At 52.8% G+C, this 21,937-nt stretch overlaps 1 long non-coding RNA gene across 1 annotated transcript; it reads left to right on the forward strand.

Annotated features, from left to right (window-relative positions):
• Positions 1-12,283: 12,283 nt before the first annotated feature.
• LOC122215984 lies at positions 12,284-21,167 on the forward strand. The gene is made up of 3 exons (XR_006200640.1): positions 12,284-12,626; positions 14,292-15,179; positions 15,638-21,167. It is a non-coding gene; the product is annotated as an uncharacterized LOC122215984 (long non-coding RNA).
• Positions 21,168-21,937: the final 770 nt, after the last annotated feature.

Genomic DNA, 21,937 nt, shown 5'->3' on the forward strand with positions numbered 1-21,937 from the left:
GGGTGGGGCTGTCGGGCCCTGGCACCTGCAGAGGCATCATTCATGGATTCAGCTATTCACAGACTCCCCCAAAGGCCCAGAACGTGCAAGGCTTTCTCATTTTCCTCTGGCCTGATGTGGAACTGGACCAAGAGGCTGGCGGAAAGAGGAGCAAGATGAGGAGCCGGCGGGCATGCTGGCCAGCCCGGAGCCCCACCTCACTTCGAGTCATTGTTCAGGGTAATAGCTCGCATTTAGCATTTATTGTGGGCCTAGGCATTATGTCACGACCTCAACTAATCTTCACAACCAAGCCCCAGGGTGGATACTCTGTGCTCATTTTACAGACGAATAAACTGAGGCTCAGAGGTCTGGTGAGAGCAGAAGCTGTGACGCCCCCTCACATCTGTCCTATTCCAGTGTTCGTACGTTTGTAACCGCTACACCGCGATACCCTGCCACGTAGGATGAGAGGCAAAACCTGTGGGAAAAGTGAAAAGGCAGTTAATTTGTGGCACGAGAGCACAGGAAACACATGACTCCCCGAATGCGATTCTGGAGAAAGCCGGAAGCCTGCAGCATCATTTTGAATTTAAGACCTCAGGGCTTCTCGAAGCCCTCTCAAATCCAGGGCCTGCCGGGCTGTAAACGTCAGTTGTATCCAAGTTCCTGTACAAGTCGGGGCGGGGGGCAGGGGTGTTGCAGGGAAGGGCCTCGCTTAAAGAAAGGCTGCAGGGCAGTGAGGAAAAGGCACCCCACGACCAAGCTCATGACGCCCCTCAAAAACCACTGGGGATCCCACCCACAAGTCAGTGAGTGAGCTGTGCGGCGCCCAGCACTGTGGGAGCACAGGGCCAGACTGCGTGGGGTCAGGGATCCCTGCTGGGCACAGCCATTTGTGCATCCTGTCACTTCCTGGGAAACCAGCAGCTGGGAACATCCAGGATAAAATAGAACCAGTGATGTTGTCTTCCCAGCAGTTATCGCCATGAGCTCAGGACATAGAGGCATCTCCTTCCTTTGGAGGCACTGACCTTCTTTAGAAGGTCTCTTTAGACTGGAGTCAGGAGTGTCTGGACCACAGGAAAGCTTTCCACATCAGTGAGCAATATGCTGACAAGCAGGGCCTGGGCTCAGCCCCATGAAATCTGATGACTCGGGAGGACGTGCAGTCTCTCCATAGACATGTTTGCCAGGCACTGGCGATGGGCCCTCCCCGTGCCAGGTGTGAGGGTAAGGAGAGAAGTCAGGCCCAGGCCTTGCCCTCATGGGGTTTACAGTCTAAAAGGGCACCTACAGTCTAGATGAGGAAACACCTCAGGGTGTCTTCGTGCATCCCTTCTAGAAAACCGAAAAAGGAAGGAAGTGAGGTAAGGAGGGATAAACATACAAAAGAGATAAAAAATCTAACCACTTCTCCCCTTGCCCCCACTCACTCTTATCACCATCATCTCAGTGATTATTGCAGTGGGGCCCTGAACACAACAGGCCTGCTCCTACCACAGGGCCTTTGCACTTGCTACTCTTTTTGCGCTTCTACAGATATCCTTATGATTCGGCGTCTTCGTGTCTTTGCTCAAATGTCCCTTCCCCTTATTGAGGCCGCCCAGTTAAAGTTCACCACGCCCCTCTCTCTACCAGCCCACAATTGTTTTGGTAGGGGTTTGTTCACTAGTTCTCAAAAGGAACTCAAGACAGGTTTCCCATTGGCCTTGGCTGGAGGCTATTTCTGTAGCCCTTGAACGTACACCCATCAAGGGCCCTCCCTGTCAACCATCAGCCAGTGTACTGGGATCAAGCCTGGCCCCTTCAACCTACTTACCCTAGGGCCAGTCCTCTCCTGTCTGGGGAAATTCCAATAGAGCCAGAGTGTACCGCACCCCTTGGCCAAGCTGTAGCAGACCTACTGCAGCGGGGCTGGGCAGCTGGTCACCAAACTCATGTCATCCTCTTCCTGGGCACCCCTCTGGACTACATTTCCACCTCCTGTGCCATCAAAGGTGGCCAATGGAGTGCGAGCAGACGCAGCGTGTCTCTCTTCCGGGTTGAGGGTGTTAAGAAGCTGATGTACCTCCTCCACCCTTCTTTCCCCTTCTGCTGTGACCACATGGCCTAAGAGACGGCAGAACCCCGAGACAGAAGGAGCCGAGGTGCCTGAATCTCCGCCTGGGGGAAGGCTGCCTGCCACTCAGAGCACCATCTTGGAATTTATGTGAGTAAAAACTAAACTCTGTGAACACCCTGCGTGGTAGAAGTTGGCTACTGGATGCATTTGGTGTTCAGCTGCCTGCCCCTCTATGGACGGTGGGCCCGCCCCTCACTCCAGCACTCTCTTATCCCCTCCCCACCATTGCGTGTCCCACCTGAATTTTGCCCTCTCTTCCCACCCCATCCCAGGCCTCCAGTGGTGACTGTGCAACTGATGAGTGAACACTTTCTGCCCTGGGGACCTGCGTGCTGATGCTAAAGGCAGGCCGGCAAAGAGGGAAGGCTCTTCCCATGACCCCCCTGTAAGGCTGCTTCTAAAGGTGTGCAACTCTGGGCGAGACTCCAGCCTTACAGAGATTCAGCTTCCTCACCCTTGAAATGGGAATAATCACTTCTGGCCAGGCCGCCTCACAGAGGAAAAGACTGGAAGCACTGATGTGCAGAAGCAGCTACCCCGAGCTGGGCTCTACATACATCCCATCACATAGAGTACTTATCCCAGATAGGGAAACTGAGGCATGCAGAGGTTTCTGAGTGACCTGCCTAAGTTCACCCCGTTAGTAGGTAGTTGCCCCCGCCCCTGACTTGGTCCTCCCTGTCTTTCCTCCCCATCTTCTCTCCCACGTGAGCAGCACCACTACCCACCCAGGAGCTTGACTCCAAGAACTCAGGTCGTGCCTGACTCCTCCCACACCTGCATCTCCCAAAGCCCAGTTATTTTATCCTCATAGATAGCTCCCCAATCCAGCCCTTCCCTCCGTCTCTGTAGCTGCCAGTCTGGTCCAAGCCCTCTGCATGCCTCTCCTGGACTCCTGCATCGACCCCCTCCATGGTCTCCACACAGCAGCCACAGGCATCTTTTGGAAATGCAAATCTGACCACGCCAGACTCCTGGTGGCTTCCTACCACTCTTATGACAAAGTCTTGCCCAGCTCGAGAGATCCAGCCTCATCTTGAACTCTGTCCTCCTGCCCCTCTCCTCTCTGTGCCGGACAGGATGCACTTCTAGTCCCCTGAACACTCACCAACTCCCTCTTTGGTGGGTGCATCCTTCACACATGCTGTTCCTTCTGCATGTTCCTTCCCCTTTTCACCCGGTTTACTCCTAATCACCCTTCGTGTCTCAGGTCTGGTGTCACTTCTTCAAGAACTTGCCCCTGACCTCCATGATGAGGTGACATCCCCCTACAGCACTCACCCCCGTTGTTATTTTGTCTATTTGAGTAGTTATTTGGTGAAGCTATAGCTCCCTTACGTGACTCTAAGCTCCATGAGGACAGGCACTGTGACCATTGAAACCCGGTGCCTGTACAGTGCCTGACACATACTAGAACTTCAGTAGTGGCCAAGTGAGTCAGTTAGTGAAAGCTGAAGTTAAAATCCAAGTGTGCATGACTCCTCCCTCACCAACGGCATGAGGACCTGTGTTTGTCTGCCATAGCAGAAGACCTCATACTAGGTGGTTTAAACAACAGAAATTTATTTTCTCATAGATCTAGAGGCTGGAAGTCCAAAGTCAAGGTGCCGGTCAATGTGGTTTCTGGTGAGACCTATATCCTTGGCTTGCAGTTGTACCTTCTTGCTGTGTCCTCACATGGACTTTTCTCTGTGCACACGAGGCTAAAGGGAGAGCTCATTAGAGAAGGCCCACCCTTTTGACCCCATTTCCCCTTAATTACCTCCTTAAAGTCCCCTTCTCAAACAGAGTCGCATGTCAGATTAGGTCTTCAACATCTGGGGGGAGACACAGTTCAGTCCATAACATTCTGCCATCTAGCCCCCACAAATTCACATCGTTCTCACATGTTAAATACATTCACCCCATTCCAACGGCCCCAAAGTTGTAACCCATCCATCAATTCCAGCTCCAAAGTTTCGTTAAATGTCACCGAAATCAGGTATGGGTGAGACTCAAAGTATGAGTCATCCTGAGGCAAAATTCCTCTCCAGCTGCAAACCTGTGAGACCAGACCAGTTACGTGCTTCCAGGTCACAATGGTGGGACTGGCATAAGACAGACATTCCCATCCAAAAGGGAGAAATTGGGAAGAAGGACAGGGTCAAGAGTCCCCAAGCAAGTCCAAAACAACAAGGCAAATTCCATTTGATCTTAAGGCTCCAGGTCAATCTTCTTTAGCTCAATGTTCTGCCCTCTGTGCCCACCCCATGACCCTCAGCAGTGGTCCTGCCCCTTCAGCTCTGGGCTGGCATCCTGGCCCCCTGGCCCTGAGGAGATGGCCCCACCCCCTGAAGCCAGGAGGAAACAGTCTTGTTCCCTGGGCTGGAGATGGGCGTGACAGCTCTGATAATCTCTGAACCACCATCATGGTCACTTCTCCCTCCTCTAGAAGGACAACCATGTTTGAGGCTGGATCCTCTATTGCCCTGACCTGTAGATCCCAGAAATCGGACAGCCTAACTTCATTCCATTTTCTCCGTCCCCTTTGGTCCCCACTGCCAATGCCTCTGCTGGTATAATCCCAACTCTATTCCTGGCTTCAGCTGAGATGGCTGACTAATTTGTGGATAATCTTTACAGAATGATCATCCAACCACATCCTAGGTGTTTTCTCCAGAACACGCTTTCTCATGTTTTGCAATATGGATAGGCAGAGGATTTTCTAAATTTTCAAGTTCTGGTTCCCTTTTGCTGAAAAATTCTTTTAATTTCTCTCTCTCTCTCCTCTCACATTTTATTATAAGCAGTAAGGAGGGACCAGGCCACCCCTCCAACACTTTGCTTAGAAAAAATCCTCTGCTATGGCACACCTGGTTGGTTCAGTCAGTTAAGCTTCCAACTTCGGCTCAGGTCATCTCACTGTAAGTTCGAGCCCTGCATTGGGCTTTTTGCTGTCAGCACAGAGGCCACTTCAGATCCCCTGCCCCATTCTTTCTGCCCCTCCCTTACTTGCACTCTCTCTTTCTCAAAAGTAAAAATAGGGGTGCCTGGGTGGCTCAGTCAGCTAAGCATCCAACTCTTGATTTTGGCTCAGGTCATGATCTCACGGTTCGTGAGTTCAAGCCCCACATCGGGCTCTGTGCTGGCAGCGCAGAGCCTGCTTGGGGCTCTCTCTCTCTCTCTCTCTCTCTCTCTCCCTCTCCCTCTCTGCCCCACCCCCTCTCACACTGTCTCTCTCTGAAAATAAATAAATACACTTAAAAAATGGTTTTAAAAAGTAAAAATAAAACATTAAAAAAAAGAAAGAATAAAATCTTCTGCTAAATATCCAAGGCTGTCGCTCATAAGATCTGCCTGCCATAAAACACTAGGAACACAAAGCAGCCAAATTCTTTGCTACTTTATAACAAGGATTGCCTTTCCTTTTGGCACTTTGGTCATTTCTTCTGGAGATTCTACCAGAAGCACCTTTGGTGTCCATATTCCTACCAAAAGTCCCTTCAAGGCAATCAGGATTTTTCCAGCATGTACCTCGATACTCTTCCAACCTTTCCTTAGTACCCAGGTCCAAAGCCACATCCACATTTTTTAGGTATTTGTTATAGCAGCACCCATTCTTGGTACCATAATCTATACTTTTCATGATTCTCCAACAAAATAGAACCAGTACGTTATATCTGTATATCTATACCTATATCTACAGGTAAAGAAATTTACTATAAGGAATGGCTTATGCGATTACAGGGGCCCGCAAGTCCAGAATTTGTGGAAGTCTGGCCGGTTAACCTAGAAGCAAGAAAAGCTGATGCCTGATAGTACAGGTTTTGTTCTATGCAGGTCTTCCACTGATTGGACGAGGCCCACCCACAGTATGGAGGGCTATTTACTTTACTGGTCTAGCAATTTAAATGTTAATTTTATTCAAAAGTACTTTCCAGGAATAATGTTTGTCCACTTATCTGGGTACTTCATGACCTGGTCAAGTTGACACATAAAATTAACCATCACAAGAATCACACCAGAAAGTACATGTGATCAACTTAATGAGTATGCAGGACCAGTGTAAGGGATTAGCAGTGTGATTTGCCAATCACTCATTCCATACACATTTGTTACACACCTCCTATAAGCATCTCCATTAACCATTGCTAGGTAACAAACTACCCCAAAGCTTAGTGACTTAACACAGCAATAACTGTGTGGGTCAGGAATTTGGGCAGGGCTCAGCTAGGTGGTTCTTCTCCAGCACACTCATTCAGCTGGGCTAAGCTGGAAAGTTCAGGAAGACCCACCAAAACACCTGGTGCCTCAGCTCCTCCACAAGGTGGCTCTCTCTCCAGGTGCTATCCCATCATTCCCTAGTCTACCTGTGCTTCTTTTCAGGTTGGTGGCTTGCTTCCCCAAGAGTGTTCCAAGAGACCAAGCCCCAAGAGGGGAAGCAAGCACTTGTCAGATCTACACTTCCGTCATGCTTCTAATGTCACATGGGCCCACGTGTGGGGGCCCCCAGTGTAACACTCCTCCAATATATGAGAGGACACTGGTCCCAACTCTGGTCGGATCTCACCATCTATCACAGCATATGTGAGGAGCACACCCCAGCATGAATTCCTGGCATCTTTCACTAGTGCATCCCATTTTGTAAAGGTGGATTCTCACATGATGATAAGCGTATTCATATTTATATCACTTTTCGTACACATTTTTTTTTTTTTCAAAATAAATTGTAAGGGAAAATATTGCTAGTTTTGTGTGTTTGTGGGAGAATGCTTTTTCACATTCCTTGACACACTGATGTGGCTCAGAAGACAGCTTCGAAAGTGCTGGCCTGGTGACTCCTAGCAGGGAGGCCCACAGACACAGGTGGCCCATGGTGGATTACAGATGGCTTGTCCCAGAGGGCTGGGAGGCCCAGGTGTTCCGTGGGACCATCTGTTTCGCATCCATGGCCATGAGTGATGGGAGGTCAGGGAGCATCATTCCTACACCATTCAAGTGCAGGCTGGCACAACACATGTCAGGTGACCCCAGCACATCATACTGTGTCACCCTGTGCCCTCACTACACCTGGCACCAGAGGGGTCACATGTTTCACACACTGAACAGCACCCACCCCATCACATGTGACTTCACTTCAGAATGACTGAAGCATCGGGAGGCAATTCTCAGGAGCTTGAAAGTTCCCTTGCAAACCCAGTCTGTGAAGCAGTGTGTAAGAGAGGCCCCCAGCACCCACCACGGCAAACAGGGCCACTGGCTAGTGGACCAAGGTTGCTCAGAGAGGCCTTGCTAAGGTTGTCTGCAGCAGGATCCCCAGGGGCTTCTAGGAAATTCCAATATATTCATCTGGAAGGAGGCCCAGGAATCTGCCTTCTTAGTCTCCACCGTGGGCCACAGGGTGCTGGCCCCTTGCCAGATTTAGAGTTGCCATGTGGTTATTTCTGAAAAGGCCCCATGGGGTGGGGGCAGGGAGAGATTCACCAACTACAAGACAGGGCCCTCACTGATGACTACTGCAGGCAGGACATAGGGGGCCCGGAGCCAGAGAGTCAAGTGGCTTTACATGCCAAATGGACTTTTTATTTTCAGACTCCTGAGATATATAAATAAATAAATAAATATATATATATATATATATATATATATACACACACATATATATTTATTTATTTATATATTATATATATTTATTTATATATATATTTATATTTATTTATATATATTATATATATTTATTTATTTATTTATATCTTACAAGTTCAGAGACAACTTGCCTCTACAGGTTTCCTTCACAGAACAATCCCCAGAGATTAAATCTGTTTTGAGTTGTATTTTGAAAAAAAAGAGGAAATTGGATCCTGGTTCTGGGTGGGAGGAGGGATGGGGGGGGGAGAAGGGAAGTTCAGAAAGAAGGCAAAAGGCACAGATTTCCAGAAAGTTCCTTATGCTTCCCCCTCCCCCCCCCTCTGCATTTTTTCCTATGTACTCCTACCCTATGGAGACAAAACCCAGCTCTAGCTTAGACACACCTTCCTTCTTCCTGGCCTCTCTCCCAAGGTGTCCACAGCCCCTCTTAGAACTAGGGCCCCGTGAAGTAAGTCACACAGAGAAAGACAAATACTGTATGGTCTCAGTTACAGATGGAATCTGAAAAGAACAGAACTCATAGAAACATGGGATATTATGGTTACCAGAGGCAGAGGGTGAGGTTGGGGGGACAATTGGGCAAAGGTGGTCAAAAGGTGTAAACTTTCAATTATAAAAAAAATAGGTCTTATGGATACAAAGCACAGCATGGTAACTGCAGTTTACCAAAACCCTATTGTATATTTGAAAGTTACTAAGAGAGTTAATCTGGAAAGTTCTCACCACAAGAAAAGAAAATGTGTAGCTATGTAAGGCTGATGGAGGTTAACTAAATGTATTGTAGTAATCATTTTGCAATATATACATATATCACATCATTGTTGTGCACCTTGAACTTCTACAGGGTGAAACTAATACAATTATCTCTCAATAAAACTAGAATAAATAAAAATTAAAAAATAAAAGCGTTGATTCACAGGGAGTTCAGGATTGATGCTAGTGTCAAATATTTGGAATGCACATAGTCTAGATCAGCTCAGACTTATGCTTTAACAATCAGTCAAACTGGGGACAGAGTTGATATCTCATAAGAAGGCGTGTTATGAATTCCGAAATGTTCTCATTATAATGTCTTAATTCCTGTGACAATACCCTTATCAGGTTGCGTATGGACTTTCATACCCGTATTTGTGTTTGTATTGTGTGAATCCTTCCCACGCTTAAAAAAAAGAAAAAAAAAGAACCAGGGCCTCCAGCTCACCAGGTTACCAGCTCTGCCTGAGGACCACCTCCCAACTCCAGACTTTCTCTCCAGAAGCCAGACCCCCAGGCCCAGAACCTCCTGGTCTGACCACACACTCCACACTGGTGGGGAAGAATGTCAGGGGATCGTGCTTAACCCCAGAGCTACAAGGCAGCTCGGGCAGTGTGGGTGGGAGCATATTCGGGGGTCTTCCCGAAAGGGGGTCCTGTGGCAGACACAGACCACATACACACTGACCCACACCCTCGGGTTGCCCACCACGTGTCCACCTGATCTCTCCCCGGTTCTGATGCTGGCGTCTCTACAGACACTTCTTTAACTTCCCTGAGCCTCAGTTGCCTCACCTGTAAATGGGCATGCTAACGGTTCCAACCTCACGGGCTGCTGCGAGGGTTGGATGAAGGATGTAAGTAAAGCGCAGAGCGTACTTCCCAGGGGACAGTTAGTGCTCGAGAAATGCTGACAGTTGTGGCTGCAATTTACCACCACCATCATTAGCATCACCATTTAGGGTGACATCTTTTGAGAATCCAGCTCTCAGGTAATCTATTGCTTTAGCCTGATGTGAAAAACAAAGGTCTTCGGGGAACATGTTCAGGGTTTTTTTTATTTTTGGTTTTGTTTTGTTTTGTTTTCAGCAGCTTGAGGAGGCAGGGTTGGGAGAAGCTTTAGCTGAATGGCCTTGGACGTTTGGGGTTCAGGATGAGCACCCAGGCGTAGGACGGCTGGGGATGCAGCTGAGATTGGCTATGTCCCCGCTGTCCCCAGCGAGTGTTGCACTCAGCTGGGAGTGTGTGGGGGGCGCTGGGTGTACGTTGGATGGGGGTGCCAGGTGGGTGTTAAGTGTAAAGTCAAAATGACTGCGGAAAATACTGAAGGGGTGCTGTCTGGCAGAGAGGTTTCAAGGTAGCTTGGGTTCCTGTTTGTTCTCCTCAAAGACCAAGCCTTTCCTTGACAGCTCTGGATCCCTGTGAGGCAGGTCTGTGCGCTCTGGGGAGAGACTTGCCCAAGGTGCCCTCTCTCCCCACTTACCAGAGACCCAGAGACTCTATGGAGTTAAGGGGGCAGGGAGGGCTGGCCTCGCCCCACCCCCGTGTGGACCCCTGCCCTAGGGATTAGGAGCCAGACGCCCAGCTCCAGTGAAAGAGCTGCCTCTGTTCAGTTGCCAAGGGCCCTGGGTCACCCAAGCCCACCCAAGGAGGGTGCGGAGAACCCCGAGAAGCCTCTAGAGAGGGCTGTCTCAGGGTAACCAGTCTTTGGAACATTCTTAGCCCCACCCAAAGTGGGGGGCACCTTTCACCTCCTCCACCTCTGCATGGGGGCCTGGCTAACAGCTGTTTCCAGCTGAAGGCTCCCCCCTCACCACCCAGTCAGCTTTGATGAAGCCTATCAAAGCATTCTTGTTCTTACAGCTGCTCCTGGGAGGGCAATTAAAGCCACAATAACCCCCCACATCTGTTTAAGGGGCTGATGGCTGGTACTCCACCCTTAGCCCTGAGGGAGGGCTCCTGCCCCTCAGTATGGGGGTGTGGGGTGGGGGGCAGGGGAGGATTTGTCCATATCCAAAAGGCGCGGTTTAGGACCTTCAACCATTAGAACTGGAAGGGAACACCCATCCCCATTTTACAGATGACTAAGCTGAGGCCAAGCTACTCCCTGCTCCCAAAGGGTTCTCCCACGCAACACCCACTTCCCTGTGGGTCCTCTAGACAGGCCCCGCTTCCTCCTCCACTGGCTAAGGTCAGCCTCCACTTACGCAAGACACAACCGAACAGTGTGGGATTGAAAAGGCCATGTGGGGAGACGCTGTTCTGAAATGCCTGCTCTCTGCCCCCTTCTTTTGAGTGAGCCATTACCCCTTCTTGGCCACTATTTTAATACTCAATCTGTGAATTCATTTAAATCAGTCCTCCTTAACCTCGACACTGTTGACATTCTGGGCTGGATATTTCTTTGTCATGGGGCTGCCTGGTGCCCTGTAGGATGGTTCACGGCATCCCAGGTCTCTGCCCACCAGACGCCAGTGGCACACTTCTGCTAGTCATGACAACTAGAATTCTCTCCAGACGTTGCCAAACTTCCCTGGGGGCGAAACCATGCCCAGTTGAAAAACACTGAGCTATGTGGACTGAAAGGAGCATGCATGGTCTTGCCAGGGGTATAGGGAAAGAGGACATAGCTATTTCCCCCTGAGGCCTGGAGCTCCTATGGGGCAGATAGAATAATAAATGTACCCAGAACAATGCAGTGTGTGTGCCAGCAGATCATGAAAAAGGTTGAAGTAGGGAAAAATCATTGAGGCTAGGATTCATCCAGGAAGGCTTCCTGGAGGAGGAAGAATGCAAACTCCGCTTTATATCGGCAGTCTGGGAAGGTCACAGTTTGAGGGAAAAGTCTCAAAAACAGCAAACAAAACCCAGGGTGGGGAATGGTGGAGACTTTCTGGGGAAAGGTGGCCACAGCTGGCTGGATCTTAATCTGGGGAGTGTTACATATGGCTGCCTTCCTCCAGAACAGGGAAGATGCTGCGGATGAATGAGCAGGGGAAGATGGGAGAAACAGTGCCATGCCTGAGCTCCTGGGGGACCGGTTAGGGCCTTGCTTGTCCCTGAATAGCCAGCACCCAACACAGAATCAGGCTATGGAAATGCTGAGATAATGAGGCTGCGGAGATGGGGAGGAAAGGTCTGGAGAGGAGTGGGGGAGGGTGGTCTGGGATCTGCTGTGCTGGGAGGATGTGTCTGGATGGTAAGGGCACTGATGAGGGGGTCCAGCCCAAGCTCAAGCAGGGGCCTAACCAGCCCCTCCCCTCCATTCCCCAGGGTCTGCCCTCATCTAATGACTCCCCAGATGGTCCATGGGGGATGGGGGTACTGGTGGTCCTAATCAAGGGGTAGCTGCTGGGCTTGGAACCGACCATTTCTTTGGGTTTCTGCCCAGCTGCAGACCTTTCTCGGGAAGAGATTTCAGTGGATTTATGGCAGACAATGGGGAACCATTGGCCTAGGAAGCTCCCATCTCACACTGGTTCGCCACCCCCAGTCTGGGCTTCTTGGGCCATGGGTGCCTGTCTACCCTCAGATTGGGCACCCTGAGGGCAGGAGCGACAGCTTCCCTGGGGTCGCCTTAGGGAAAAGCAAAGTGTAGGGCTGGTGCTGCCCACAGGGAGCTTCTGGGGTGACTCGCCAGCAGGGGGCGCTGTGGATTCAGGCACAGGGCTCGGACTGCTGGAAAGGAGCAGGCAGAACTAGCTTCCCAAACTTGTTCTGTCCTGTTATATGCACCCCCCCCCCCCCCCCCCCCGCCACCACCACCACACACACACACACACACACTCATCCAGGCTCGACTGCCTTGTACACAGCAGGGTCTCCAGCTCGTTACAACTTCCTAGATTAACTCCATTCTCCCTATCTCCAGATGAGGAAGAAGAAGAAGAAGAAGAAGAAGAAGAAGAAGAAGAAGAAGAAGAAGGAATTCTTGTGCCCATTTTGCAGATGAGGAGACTGAGTCGCATAGATGCAAAAAAGACTGAAAGGGATGGCTCCAGGGCAGACTGGATAGAGTCTTGGCTTTGGAGCCAGAAGACCTGGGTTTACTAGCTGGCCAATTCAGCAACGCACTCCCAGTATGGCTGGGGGCAAACTTCGGGGCCTTGTTGAGCACACCGCGGCAACTGCAATGTGTGAGGTGAGCACAGCAGCCACACTGACCCCAGGCTGAGAACAGTTCTGACATCGAGCATGGCCGCCCCCGTGGACAGCAGTTGGAGAGGCGGAGGGGGGTGGTGGTATGGGGAGGAAGAGCTCCCCATGGGGAGGAAGGTATGGCAAAAGGGGACCAGGCAGCATTGCCCAAGACCTTGTCCAGGTGCAGAGAGCAGACAGCCAGAAAGGAGATGAACAGAGGGGTCTGAACAAGGGCAGAGGGGACGAAGGGCCTGAGCTGAAGGAGAGCTCTAGGGAAGGGACAGGAGGGCTGAGGTGTCAGCACTGTTTCCTACGTCTTTGTAAGGGGTGGCAACACTGGAAACCGTGGGTGCCATTTGCTACCTTCCCATGGTGTTCCAGGCTCTGTGCCAAGCACTTGACTGGCTCAATTACCCATCCTGAGAAGCAGGTAGAGGTATTAACCCATTTTGATAGACAAGGGAAGGAAAGCTCGGAGACAGATAACTTGTCCCGTGTCCCCAGTGGGAAACGGGCAAAACTGAACGCCACCCAGGTCTGCCTGGCACTATCCACTGCTCTCTTGGTGGAATCAGGGTCTGGGTGGAGAGGATGAAGACGAGGCTACAGCCGTGGAGGCGCCACAAGGCAGGGCACGCCTAGCCCGCAATGAGCAGAGGAGAGCGGGGCACCGAGGAAGGAGCAACATGCACAGACGCAGCCAGTCTGAGAGGCCTCCTGGAGGAGGAGGACACTCTCCAGGCTGACAGGGAGGAGAAAGGCATTCTCAGCAGCCTGAGTAACCCTAATGAGCAGTTTCAGCCCAGCCGTTTCCAGCGTGTACATGGTCTGTCCCTGTCCCGCAGAGCTGGGCCATGAGGCTGGCAAGGCTGGCAGGAGCCTCCAGGAGGGGAGGGTTCCGTCAGCAGTCGGTCCCCTGGCAGCTGTGTGGAGCTTGGTCCAGGAGGTCTACTGGGTTCTACGAGCTGTTCTTAAGGAAAGAGATGGGTATCTCAACTCTTAACAGAATGGGGGCAGGGGAGAGGGGAAGGATGAAAACTCAAGATACCGAAGTGTTAGAATCCACTAGATGAGACGGCTAATCAGATGTGATGGACAGAAGGTGGTGGTCAAGGATGACTCAGCCTCTGGCTTGCATGATGGGGAGTCTTACCATGAACTAAGATCTAGCAGCGGAAGAGGCCACTGCAAGGAAGACAAGTTCAGTCTGGGGTAAATGAGTTTGATGTGTGTGTGGGCTTTGTAAGTGGAGGTGAGCTTTGGGCTCAGGATTAAAGAGGGATAAGTGCTCAAACTACAGCCAGAATCAGGCTCTACTCTCCAACTAAGGAAAGCAGTCAGGGTTGACTAGAATTTGAGCTTGGTTTGTGGCCTAGGAGGAAAGTACTACAACAGAACACCCACCCGCTAGACTAAACTGAGGACGCTGCGTCCTCGAACTTGAAAAGGGATCCAGGGGTCTGAGCAGACCACAGGCTAAGTTCAACACTGGTGCCCGTCATCTCAAGGTGTACACCCCCCCGAGAGCGAATAAGAACACAAGTCAGGGCTGAAAGGGGACTGAAAAGAGTCGAGAGCAGGAGTCACCTGATTTAACGTTCTTAAATCACCGAGGTGTGTCCTTTTCTCTGAAGCTCTTCCTGACTCCCTGTTCCCTTCTCTGCAGGACCCCGGCCTCTTCACTGGCTAATGAACACCGCTCAGCACTTTCACAGTTATTATCTCATTGACTCCTCAGTGGTTTCCTCCATCTGACAGGTGGGGAAACAGAGGCCCAAAGAGATTAGGGTGTGTGGGGCTGAGCCCAGGCTTGCTCCTCCAGGCCTCTCTCTAGGCTCACCCCCTTCTTACTTGGAACAGCATTCTACGACATTCCAGGATGCCGAGGCAGCCAGGGTTTGGGTGCAGAGTGGCCAGGCTGACTGATGGCTCTTTCTGGCCACAGGGTGAGTGGGGGAGAGCTAGCCCTGGCCCAGGTATGCTATCTGTTCTCAGGATCTGCTCATTGGCTGCTGGGGGTAATAGGAATGACCTCAGTGGTGGGTTTTGAGGTTTTTTTGTTTGTTTTTTCTTTTTCCTTCTAAGAACAATTCATTTGGTCACATAATTAGTATAAAAGTGGCTGGTGTTGAGCAACCTCCCCCTCCCCCTTCCCTGGCCTCTGGCAGTGACATTTGAGGCGCTGTCTCCTGGGGCCACAGAGGATGCTGCCTGGGCAGTTCAAAGGGTTGGCTCTGCTCCCTGCCCAGCCCCACCCACTTCCCCTCACTGCCTCCCTCACTTGCCAAGCTTGGCCAGCCTCCCATCGAGGACTGAGGTCCCGCCCCAGTGGCCTGAGTGGAGCCCCTTCTGCACCTCTCCACCTCACCCCTCTGCTGTCCAGCTCAGATGGCAGGGAGGGGCCAGAGTAGGACGGTGTGGGAAGAGGACTGAACCCTTCCCTTCTCATCCCACCTGGCCACGTGTGTGTGGCCACCCCTGCCACTGCTCTGCCGACTCCATGGCACCTTCCATGTGCCACTGACCACGGGGCAGCACTGAGAAGGGTGACAAGGTCAGGGGAGGCCAGAGGGAATGCTAGGCTGTGGCAGAGGAGGACAGGCTTAGGCTCCCAGGAGGCTGCTCAGGAGTGGGGGCAGGAGACCAGCAAGGAAGGAGCCGGGGCCTCTGAGGGAGCTGGGTCTTGGGCACAGTGGCTGGACAGAAAGGCGGGCAGAAGGCCAGCAGGCAGCCCAGTCTGGGCCTGGGAAATCCTGGGCCCATCACAGATAGGCCTGCAAGAGACAGAACTTGGAAGCAGATGCCTGAGGCAGCAGAGGGCTGGCCTTGGGGACCACGCCCCAAAGACACAGGCTCCAGATAGCATTTCCCGGGAAGTAAACCAAGACCTCTGTCCAGCAAAGCAAGAAACTAGGCCAAGCACCTTGGTGCTAATGGCCAAGTGACTGAGGGTCCCAATTTACTTGCCCTGGTAGCTTCTTGGCAAATGACCTCTACCGCCTTCTCTTCCAGGATATGCCAGCCTTCAGGCTTGCAGTGCCGAGAAGGGGAAGACCAGGCAACGGTGATGTCAACCAGGGAATTAAGCAAGCAGAGGAGCCGATAACATCACCCCGCAAGGCTCGCCGTGGGCAAGGTGACTCATCGAAGATGGGCCCCACAAGCACAGGGTGATTGTTGTTGTGCCCAGCCTGTAGGACTAAGGAGGAAGAAGGGGGCCGGGACGGGTTCCTCACCGAGTCCTCCGCTCAGTGGAGAGGTCTCAGAACACAGTGTCCTCCGCCTTCAGAGCTCCCTGCTGGCTCAGGAAACAGCCCTCCCTCCTGCTGTGGTGATAATCTCTGTCCACAGCGTTTGGTGTGTGTTTGTGGGGTATGTCTGGGTGATTTCCCCACCCGCATCCCACAGGGGTGCTCCAGGTACTAGAGATTGCTAACAGCAGAACGCTTGCTCCCCCCTGGTTGGACGACCGTCTGTGGAGACCATGCCACCGGATGGCAAACTGCTAACCGCGACCACGTGGCGTCCTCATGGTGGGTACAGCCTGTTCCTCCTGCTGCAGGCACCTGTCGAGCTGCCTCGACTCCTCGCTCCCTCACCCCCTCCGGTCTGCTGAAGGGGCCAAAACTGTTGTGTTCTTCCCATCCCCAGAGTCACCTTGTATTGTCGTCCAAGTTGAGAGCTGAACAACTGGAGGGGACACCATTTACTTTACAGTCTATGTGCCAGACCTCACGTCTGCGCATGCTGGCCCTGCCCCTTCTCTTTCCTAAGTTACTTCTCACTCCCCTCCCCCACCTAGAATTATCTATTTGGTTTGCCCTTAGTAAGTTCATCTTTACACTAAACTGTCCCCCATAAAGCATTAAGACTCTTCCTTTACCATCTGACTTCATTCATTCTTTCATTCATTCCACACAAAAAATGTTGAATTTGTGCCAGGCACTGTTCTATCCAAGGAAACAAGGTAGATGCTCCCTGAGCTCATGGAGCTCACATTCTAATTGGGGTGGGGTGGGGGGTAATAAATAAATAATGTGATGCATAGAACTGCAGATGACTGTAGGTGCTGCAAAGAATAAAGCCAGGCTAAGAGGTGGAGGATGATAGGGCCCTCCTTCAGCTAGGACTGTCCAGACTTTTCTCTAAGGTGGTGGCCTCTAAGTGGAGACCTGAAGGCAGTGAAGGAAGAAGGCTTCATGGCAGAGCCCCTCCTGCCAGGCATCTAATGCCAAAAGAAAGTTTGCTAATCCTATCTGGTTCTGCCAGGAGCCCGGGGCACAGCCTAGGGCACTGGCTTCTCGGCACTGGGTATCCATTTCCTCCTTGGCAAACCAGAGGCCTAGTTGTACTGGCTCTCCAAGGGCTCCTCCAGCACGAATTCACTCACCTATAGGAGCCTGAGTTGGGAGGCCAGCTCTGTCACCTACAAGCTGTGTGACCTCAGGCAGGTTACTTAGCCTCTCTGAGCTATTTTCCTTACCCATAGAATATTCACCTCAGGGTATTATGAAGGATTAAATGAACTCATGGAGGTGAAACCACCTTGTATACAATAGATGCTTAATAGATATCTTCTAGGGCACACCTGGGGGATGTGAGGTGGTGCGGGTGAGTGAAGAGGTGCTGTTAACTGGTTGCCTTTTACTAAAGGAGCCTGGACAGGGCAAAGTCGACCTGAAGACGCAAAGCTCTGCTGGGTGCCCGGTTGTGCAGAGTTTAGCTGTGGGAGCCCCCAGGCTGGGACCCCCACCTCAAAGATCTGGGGCCTGGGGGAGGAGGCAGGCAGGGTCATGCACTCCCCACTGACGTCAGCAGGCGAGGTGGGGTGAGGAGCTGTGGTGCACAGGCCCTTGAACTGTCACACCGCGGCCCAGCGTTCAACTTCCTCTGGGGCCCAGGGTGTGCTCAGCCCGTCCTCTCTTCCTTCCTCCTTCATTCAAGCTCTGTTTGGGGTGAGCACTGTTCACCCACAGGCTTCGGTCATCACGCCCCCTTCTCAGCTCCCGGGGCTCCCCGGTTCATTCCAGCCCACCCTGGGCAACAGCTCCTTCCTGACGCCTGCCGTGAGCCTGGGCTCCTGGACACTGCGGGGAGCCCGGGCGCGGCAAGCAGGACCTGCCAGCCTTGGGGTGCAGGCAGTAACAAGAGTTGGCCCTGACTGGCTGCCAAGGCCACGCAGTCTCCATCCATGACCTCCCCTGACGTTAATCCCGTGGTGTGAGAGTTTTTATGCCCTCTCATACTTGAGGAGCCTGAGGCCCTGAGGAGTAGGAACTGTGGGTGCTCTGGCAGCAAGATTGACGGGCATTCTTACTGCAGAAGATGGCCTGAGGGGCACCTTGTGAGGCAAGGGGGCTTGGAGAACCAGAAGGCCACAGGGGGACCAACCCGTGGCTGGGAGACTGGGGGACTCCTGTGCCACAGATGGCTGCAGGCTGAGGTGTGAGCCCCCTCCCTTGGCCCACCTTCTGCGTTAGGATTCCCCAGTATGGCCTGGCACTCTGAGTCTCCAATGAGCTGCTGCTGGGCCTGGAAGCTGCTGGCTCAGTCTGGGAGGCCAGAGCTGGGCCGCGAGCCCTGACCCAAGCCATTCCTCAGCCCCTCGTGGCTCTGAGGCAAGAAACCATCATAGTGACTGCTAACATTCACTGACAACTTCCACAGCAGGTGCTGGGCTAAGCACTTTGCATACATGAACCAATTTCGTCTTTACAACAGCTCTACCAGGGGAGAAACTGGGGCACAGAGAGGTGAAGTGACTCGCCTAAGGTCATGCAGAGCTGACATTCTCAGAGGAGGCCTGCTTCCAGAGGCCACACTCATCTCCCCTCAAATCGGGGACTCCTGGAGCAGGGAAGGCACTGGCCCAGGGGGTTGGCCTGGACCCCACAGGCCCAGGGGGAAGCCGTGGCGGTCCGGCCAGCTGCTGAGTGCACCATGGAGCACAGGAGTGACAGAGGCAGACCTGCTCCTCCCCACCGAGGGCTGAATGCTGGCCCCCTCCTATGGGGATGTGGTTTTGACAGAAGGTAAAAGAGGACAATGCTTCCCCCAAAGGAAAGACCTGACACGTGAGGCTAGGTGGCCATGCTGGGTGGGCATGAAGCCCTGAGGCGGCAGCTCAGGCGCTGGGAAGGGAACTTGCAGCCTCTTCCTCTGTCCCCTCTCCCCACCTGCAGCAGGGCCCGGTACAGACAGAGGCATGGCTCCCGTACTGACACCGAACAGCAGCCAGTCTGGGCCACCTGGCTGTCCATCTGTGTGTGTGTGTGCATGTGTGTGCATGTGTGTGCAAGAAGGGGAGGAGAAGGGACCTCTGCATGTGCTTGTTTGCAGGCGAGCCTGTCCCCCGCCCCCACCTGCTGCTTCAGCGGCAGAAAACAGGACACTCTGTCTCTAATCTGCACCTCTGGGGCCTCGAAACCACAGCCACGTCAGCGGGTGGTGGGTGGTGGGGCTGCAGATGCCGGGTGCACAGGTGTGTGCCAGCATGCACGCATGGGGCCAGTATTGTCGAGGGGGGGGGGGTGGCTCCCTGGCCCAGTGCCCCCGGCAGGGCAGATGGGGTAGAGGGAGCTGGACAGCCCCCCCTCCCCAGCCCTTACTGGGACCATAGGCCTGGGGGAAAAGCAGCCATTTCTCCCACAGATTCTCTCTTCTCTCAGCAGCCGTCCCAGCAACCAAAACAAATGTCTGTGGAGCGGCTAAATGGCTCCACAGTTTCGGGCACTGGGAAATAAAAGGGAATACCACAAAGATCCCTGCCTTCATGGGGCCAGCATTCTTGTAGGGGAGACACGATAGACAGACTAGATGAATTCTGTTGTATGTAAGGAGGTGACGGGTGTAGTGAGAAAACGGGGAGGCAGAGCAGGGCCAGGAGATAATACGTGCTGGGAGGGCCAGAGGGCATGAGGGTGTGCATGTGTGTGTGCGTGCGTGCACACAGGCCACGGTATTAAATTGGGTGGACCAGGTAGGCCCCATTGAGAAGACATGTTGACAAATGTTTGGAGAGGGAGGAGCCAAGCAGGGTCTGGGGAAGAACATTCCAGACAGAAAAAGACTAGAACAAAGACCCTGAGGCTAGAGTGTGCCTGGCCAGGACTGAGGGAAGGGCAGGCTGGCCTGGGGATGGACTGAAGTGACCCCATGCCTCCAGGCACCTGCTCACCTTGCTTGTAGCAAGGGTCCATTTCTAGTGAGTTAAAGAAAAAGGATCCTCTGGTAACTATAGGAGAGGCTGAAGGGCTTTCTGGGGAACCAATGTCTCAGAAAGAAGGAGACAGAGAAGGAAAAGGGCTTAGACCAGAAGAAGCCTGTGAATACTCTGGGGCCAGAGCTTGGGAGGAGGCCCAAGGCTTGGGGGCTCCTAAAGGGAGAGTGCAGGAAGGAAGCAAAGAGTGGGGCCAAGCTGCCCTGGGACCCACAGGGGTCCCCAAGTGGGGACAAGGCTCTGGGGTCCCAAGGCCCCAGCAATGGGCCCCTGGGAACTCACTGAGACAATGCAGTGTGGACTCCCATCCTCGTCAGCTGGCCACTGTCACGGAGGAAGGAAGCCTGAGGGTGCAACTACCTTCTGCCCCACCTGCCTTGGGCTGTTGGAGGCCACCAGACCTGCCGGCCAGACCCTTCTGAAGTCAGGGCCCCTCCCTCCATTAAAGAAACCTGCAGGGGAGGCAGAAGGAGGGGCCGTTGACCTCAGGAGACATGATAGACCTAGGGTGGGGTGTGCACGCAGGCCCGCCCTGCCCTGCAGACTAGGAAATGGAATCCCCTCTAAACCAGCCAGACCACCAGCCAAGGATGGGATGCTGGCCCTTGTGTGGTTTTGACAGATGGGGCACTGGGAGGTCAGGAATCAGAAAAGAGGTGGGTGTGGCCTGGGGTTTTTAGGATAGGAGCAAATCTGAATGGGCAGAGGGGAGAGAGAACACCTCCGTGCGCTCACGTGTTTGCACACACATGCACACATCACGCGCTCACACACGCTTAGACCGTTAAGCTCCCACACGTGTGGATTCTCACAGTCGGGAGCATGCACACACACCCTCACACAGCCAAAGTGACACTCAGACACTAGGGGCGTGCCCTGGGGACATTCACGCTCATCTAAGGCACACCAACCTGACAAGCATCACACACACATTTACACACTCTCCTAGACGTAGATTGGCTCCCCTGGCTGCCAGAATTACCTAGGCCCTTTGGAAACAGGCCTGGGAGAAGGATGAAGATGGGTCTGGATGGGTCTGTAAGACATAAGCAGGGCCGCCTGGGTGGCTTGGTCAGCGAAGTGTCCGACTCTTGGCTTCCACTCAGACCATGATTTCACGGTGGTGAGATCCAACCCCAGGTCGGAGCTCAGCACAGGGCCTGCTTGGGATTCTCTATTTCCCTCCCTCCCTCCCTCGCTGCCCTCCCCTGCTTGTGCACCCGTGCATTCTCTCTCTCTTCCGATAAGCGTTTTATAAAAAGATATAGGGTGGGGCACCTGGGTGGCTCAGTCGGTTGAGCGTCCGACTTTGGCTCAGGTCATGATCTCGTGGTTCAAGAGTTCGAGCCCCGCATCAGGCTCTGTGCTGACAGCTCGGAACCTGGAACCTGCTTCGGATTCTGTGTCTCCCTCTCTCTCCGACCCTTCCCTGCTCATGCTCTGTCTCTATCTCTGAAAAATAAATAAATATTAAAAAAAATTAAAGATATAGGGAGAACAGAGGATGGAAGGTGGCAGTGGGTCACAGATGGAGATGAGGGGACAAATAAGACACCCAGCAAAGGCACGTTGTAGACACACCCACGTGTAGACCACACACAGCCCATTATAGTCAGCCTCAGACGGATCCCACAGCCTTCCTGCCTGCCCCTGACACTGTGCTAGTCACTCAGAAGATTTTCTTCTCTATAAAATGAGAATTTGAGGATGTCTGCTTTCTATACCGGATTGATTTGTTGAGAGTTGACAGTGAATCATATGCTGACCTCCAAGAAACTATTCAGAATCTGGTCATTTCTCCCACCTCCCCCATGACCACCCTGGCCAAGCCACCATCCTGCTGGCCTCCCTCCCCCTTCCTCGATCCCCACTGCAACCTCCTCCAAACCTGCCCCTACATTTTTATCTCCTCCACAGTAAGGCAACACCCTCACAACGGCCCATGAGGAGCTGCCCTCTGTCTCCTGTGGCTCTCCGCTCCTGCCACCTTAGGCCCCTGACTGTTCTGCAAACACCCCAGCCATCCCCTCTCAGAGCCCCTCCCTCTCCCTGGAATATCTTCATGGTTCCGCCTTCAGGATTTACCTGGATGA

The sequence above is a fragment of the Panthera leo genome, chromosome A3, assembly GCF_018350215.1.
Source record: "Panthera leo isolate Ple1 chromosome A3, P.leo_Ple1_pat1.1, whole genome shotgun sequence".
NCBI lineage: Eukaryota > Metazoa > Chordata > Mammalia > Carnivora > Felidae > Panthera > Panthera leo.